Below are 6,317 nucleotides of genomic sequence, written 5' to 3' on the forward strand. Positions count from 1 at the left end.
CCATTTCAATGGACGATCAATTTTTGGATGATCAAGATTTGAGGAAAATAATACAGAGTATTAAGACAAGTCGATGCTGTGTAGTCTGCATTATAATATAAGGTTTGCATAGATTGTAGGTATAAAATTGGAGACTTGCCCTGTTGGCTTAGGCTAATTTCAAAGCTGCCACACACCCTTGGGTCTATTTCCTCTTCGCTTTCTTAGGAACGCTTTTAGTAGATTGTGGAGAGAATTCTGGCTAATGTATGGCCTCAAGGGTTCTTGCTATTCATCAGATGTTTCTGCATTGCTGCATGTGTGTGTGTGTGTGTGTGTGTGTGTGTGTAGAAGAGAAGGAAAGGTATAATGGGAGATCTTGTCTTTTGTGCCAGAAAGAGAGGAGGTAAGGGATTTCTAAGCAGGTGTGTATATGTGTGTGGGGGGGGGGGAGACAAATGGAGGGAGGGAGGGAGGGAGGAAGGAAGGGAGGGAGGGAGGGAGGGAGGGAGGGAGGGAGGGAGGGAGAGAGCGCGCGAGCAAAAACAGCAGCATGAAAGGGAAGCACACAGGGATATCTGCCCTGTATTGTTGGGGTGGAATGGGGAAGAGGTTTGGGTAGGTGAAAAGTATGGGGGTCTTTGTGAAGAATTTCTTGAAGGCGTTGGACTTTCAAGCAGGGAAACCTGTCTTGGTTTGGGTTTCTTGAAGTGTTGGATGTTCATTATATCATCAGGACAGTGAAGGCAAGGACCCCTCCCCATGCATGCAATGCTGGGCACAAGCAAAACAGTACAGGTGAGCAACAGCAGCAAAGCCGAGGCTTGCAGGAGGTCAGCTGTGAGCTTGGCCGCTGACTGTGGGTCAGGAGGTCATCAGATTGAACATATAGACGCGAGGAAAGCTAGTGGTGGATAAAAGGGGGTGATGGAGAGGAAGCATTGAGAGCATATTGCATGACTTCTCCTGTGGAGACGTGAACAAAGGTTTATTCGCCCCAGACCCAAGGGCACCAAAGGCAGAGTGAGCCAGTGAGTTTATTGGGATTAGCTACAGGACCAGGGGTGACTCAAAGGATCTCACCCCAGCATGAGTGGCAGCTCATGAAAGTTGCATCCTTAGGGATCCCCTGCACAGCTTCCAGGTAGTTCACTTGCCTGAGAGTCCGTTTTCCTTGTCAACTGCTTTAAGCCTTGTGTACCCTTGGGGAGGGGCTTAGTGGATAGTGTAACTGTGCTCTTGAGCCTGGGGGTTTTGTTTACTCTTAGGGTCTTGTGAGCTTCTCTCCTTGGAAGGAGTATTCCATGCAGAGGGAATAACTACACAGCAGGGTGGCTCCCCTGTGCATGGAATACTCCTTCACCAGAGTTAAACTTCAATGAAGTACAGTTTAAAAAAAGAAATGTTTAACTCTGTTGGTGTACCCTCCACCACCCTCTCTTGACTCTTGTTTCACACCATGAGAGACAGGTTGGTGGCTCATGAGACAGCTTTTCCTTGCACTCAGAGCCTGGATTCCATTCACGTGACTCTTTATCCAATATGATCACAGGAAGGCAGACTTCAGCCCAGTTCCAGGAGGGAGTTGTATTTGATCCAAATCATGATGGTTGCATCCATGTTTCAGTGATGGATTGGTCGTGGCTGACTTGGAGAAAAATCAGAGAAAGACTAAGGATAGGGGAGACTACTGGAAGTAGTCTCTTCATGCTCTGGCTTTAGAGTAGCCATACCGTGCCTAGTCGGAACACACAGCCGGAGCCTGAGGGAGAGCGAAGGGTCCACAGGGCCCAAGTGGAAGGGGAACTGCTGCTTTGATGTAGAGCCTGGACTTTGGGATATGTACGATGACCCATCTTATTGGCTAAGCAAGTTTCACAGTGGCAGACTGTCACTAAAGAATCCTGACTGGTTCCTTGACACATATTCCCCCGCCCCCCACCAAACAGAGCAGAGTCTAAGCTATTGAAGAAATGGGAGAAAAAAATGAAAAAAAAAGAGAAAGGCTTGATGGTGTATATAACAGGCTATGTTCTTCAGTGTGTATTTACTGATATATGCGGACCTTTTACTAGGGTGCAAAATATACCATGCATTTTGCAGACTTGATGGAAAAACAAAAAGGTATTCTTACACTTACACGGTGCATTATTGAATACGAGTCTCAAAACAGTCTTTCCAGTGTAAGAAGAAACAGACCTTAAGGCAATGAGCTTTTGCTCATCTCTGTGCTGTGCCTCCTTGAGTTGGACGGCTTATATGCCAAGAACTTGGCTTCAGTAATCCTCCAAAGGGCTAACAGAGCAAAGATGTGGAAGGAACCTGGGATCCTGAATGACTGTGTAGACTGGGACCACCCACCTACATGGTGTAAGCTAAGACAAAGATCATGACTATAGTGTAGGCCACTTGTTTCTAAGAAATAACACCAAGATTTTTCGGAGGGGAAGGGGGAGCTTTCCAAAAGAAACTATTGTGTAAAAAGCAAACAATGAAGAAAAAACCCCACAAATATATGCAGACACTTAAACATGGGCACATGTGGACTTATGCGTACACACGGACTTGAATTTCAACCCAGCGTTCTGCAGAACCACATACCAATTCTGCATGTGTTCCACCGAGGGCTGGAATTGTGAGAGACTTTAACTTTTACACTACATAGCTCTACTTTCTTTATGCTCAGAAACATAAAGATTTAACTGAGTCTTGTTATTGGTGGATTTCACATCTGCAAATTCACCGACTCTTAAAATCAGGCCTGAAAACCCATGATCGAGGAACCAACTGCAGAGCAAAGCTAGTTGAGAAAAAAAATTATCGAATAAGCCTTTTAAATTGTAGTTTCCCCTTAGCAATACTGTCTAAAACTGTACAGCGTTGTCATATGTCAGATACTACAAGCAATCTAGAGATGCTTTAAGTCTACAGGTAGACATGTATAGCTTATATACAATACAATGTCATCACGTAAGGATTTGAGCACCCGTGGATTTTGCTTAACACGAGGGTCCCGAAGATCTTGAAGGATGGCTGAATATTTTAAGTAAAATGTCTTTAAAGAGAAACATGCATGTGATGCAGTTACATTGAAGGATGGCTGAAAATGTGCTCAGAGACTTGCAGGAACCCAGACCTGTGTTTCCTCTCAGGGCAGTGACTCAGGATCTGTAAAGTCAGCCCTCGCTGTGACTTTATAGACCTTAACTACTTTAAATAGTCGGAGGCGGCTGTATTTAAAGCATTTATGTGTAACAGCATCTACCAATGCAAGGTACCAACACCCACGTCCCTTTAGGTAATGCTGGCTCAGGCCATTGGCAGGGGAAGAGGAGGGCATCGGTCTGAGTGACCCTCTTGGGCCAGGCACTGAGCTAGGTGCTTCTGGCCATTATTTATGAAAATCTCATAGCAGCCCCGTGGAGTTGACATTTTTATCTGCAATTGCAGAGCTGGAAGCTGCTCAGGGCTGCGAAGTGGCCAGTGTGAAACCAAATCCGGTAGGCAGGCAACAGAAGCTTCCTTACGGCAAGCTGCTGCAGCAGGCGCCACCAAGTTCCCTGTTCAGGTCTGGCTCCCTACTCCATTTGTTAGACTCCAAGTCGCTTCTCCATTTCTAACCTTCGAGGTATCTATAGGAACCCTGCAAGTGCTGGGCGCCACGAGACAGTGTGAAATGAACCTACAGATGAAGTCAACGCACTTCCATCTTCATCCACCTGCCTTCCCCCAGCTTCAGAGGGTGAAGCTGGCCTGAGTTCCTGCCCGCACCTGGGCCCTGGCCCAGTCGCCCGCAGGCCACCTCTGGGATCTGACCCTTTCAATTATCCTCTTCTTGACTCCATTTCTGCCTCCTTCCTTGCCACTGGCTGCTTTTCCTCAGGCTAGAAACATGCTCAAGTTTCTCCCCAAAGGACACTCCATGGTTCCCACACCATGCTCCCCACCCCCGCCAGCCACCACCCCTTGTTGGCCTTTCTCTAGCCCAGTTTCTCTGAAAAAAAAAAATCATCTGCACCTCCTCCCCTGCTATGTGTCAGCCCACGACTCCACTGAGTTCACTAATAACCTCCTAATTGCCAATTAAAAATAGCTTCTGATGTGCAGGGTCCGCGGTAGGAAAACAAACCAGAGGAAAGAGCTGAGGAAATTTAAAATATTCATGACTCCTCCATCAGAAGGATGTAATACTTGGATTATATCATTTATCACATGTAACACATGCACACACACAAATGAGGAAAAGGACACACACACACCACACACACACACACACACACACACACACACGAGAGCTTTAAAAATATCTATGTATCCACTCTCTAAACTAGTGTGCCTTAGTGTGGGTTCTTCCAAGAGCTGAGATTGAGAGAAAGATTTCAGCAAAGAGAGTCCGCTTGGGGGAATACAAATAACTGGAATAGGGAAGTGGGAAAGAGGTGGGGAGGGCACATTTTTATCGCAGGCCGAAGACAGCTAGAAAGTTGCTCTACAGGAAACCCTGGGCAATGGTACAAAACACATCCCAGAGTTCCCCCACCCCGAAAGGTACAGGAGCTGGGGTTATTCAACAGTCAGCTAGCTCTCGGTAGTTCCGGTAGTTCCGGGGCTAGTAGTTGCCTCTCTTGGGGATACTGCTGGGTTTGGAAGATAAGGGTAGGGCGGTGACAGGATTTCTTATGGCCTCCCCTCCTCTCGCACTCGCTCTGATGCCTTCACTCCTCTAGTAAATTCACTGGCAGTCACTGCTTCTCCGCGGTAGTAGTCATTCGCAAGGTATTAAAGGGAGAAGGAAGGAGAGCTGGGTTGTATGGGACACCTGTGATCTCAGCATTAGGGAAGCTGATGCAAGAGAAAGAAGGGGGGAGGGGAGGGAGGGGAGGGAGGGAGAGAGAATCCATAGGGAAATGGAAGGGCAGGGAGGCAAATTCTAGCACCCATCGCTTAGACTGTAACAACTATCTCATCATCTTTCTTCTCCCCCCCCCCCCCCCCGAACCGGGGTCAGCACAAGTTACTTCAATTGCCAATGTCAGACTCCTTTCTTTGTCCGTGGGTCTACTGGCTGTAGGAAGCCCCAAGCTGCCAGGGAGGAGATAGAACCCAGTGAAGCCGCAAACAGGTCCTCTATCCTCTCCCAACCCTCCGAGATCTGGGCTTTTCATCCCAACAGAGACTAAAGCATTGGAGATAGGGAGCATTGATTTACCAGGCGGGATGCTAGCACAAGGGTGGCAGGGGTCTCTCACGTCACAGACCGCTGCCCGTTAGGGGTTCAATCCATCCACGGTGCTGTTGGCTCAAGGGTCAGAACTGCATTAAGAACAACTTAAGCCCACCTACCAGGCGGTGCGTCAGCTTCTGCCTTCAGGTGCTTAGTTCAGTGCTTTGTTGTTTGTCTTTATGATGGCAGCTGGTGAGTGGTATACATTAGGGCAGTAGGAAATCAGTCACATGCCCATTTCTTCTGTGGTCACATTCGGGAGAATTCCACATCCCAGAGAGTGGTGCTGTCCAAGACACTGTGAATAGAAACGATATTCCAAGTTGACCAACTCTGTGAAGTCCTAAGAGAGTCATGGTCCTTCCAGGGCACTATGGTCCAGTATAGTCAACCATCTGTGGCTGGATATTCTCTAAGAGGGGCAGAACTGAGGCAAGAGCTCAACCTGTATCTGACTGGACACTTAGTGGTGGCAATATCTAGATCAGCTTGGTGACAGGGATCCCATGCTGTTGGACCACACATGCCTTCTATTCCTGCCACCACGGCTTCTTGGCTCACTAGCCAGTTGGGCATACTCCAGAATGTTTGAGAAGAGAGGCAAGCTCACTTCCGTTGGAGGAGTCATTCTATTTCCCAGGATGTTTGAGGTTGCTAAGCAAGGGGTCTCTGGCAGACAATAAAATGAGACAGGGCTTTCCGTATCTGTTTCATTGCTCACTGATCCTCCCACATGATTCTTCTTTAGACCTTATCTGTAATTTTTAAAATTCACTCTTCAGAAGTTCATGAGAAATTGCCCATACCGTTCAATCTGCCCAGGACTCCTGACCCTTAATCTACTTTTCTTTCCACACCAAATTGGTGACTTAAAGTTCTGCCCCCTTGGCTTCCTTTGCTCCTCACACTCCAGAAGCCAAGGCCAGATGTTCTTCCTCCTTGGGCCAGATGGTCAGAAGGAATCCGCCATGTGTTCATAGGTGTGAACTGGGAGGACAGGGCCCCTGTAAACAGAAGCGATAACGCTGGGATGCTGACCTGGTTTCTACAACTTGTTTAACACCTGGTCCTGCAGGCTGCATTTCCAACCTGCCATGGATTGCTGTGCACATGC

The sequence above is a fragment of the Arvicola amphibius genome, chromosome 6 (genome assembly GCF_903992535.2).
Source record: "Arvicola amphibius chromosome 6, mArvAmp1.2, whole genome shotgun sequence".
In the NCBI taxonomy this organism is placed as follows: domain Eukaryota; kingdom Metazoa; phylum Chordata; class Mammalia; order Rodentia; family Cricetidae; genus Arvicola; species Arvicola amphibius.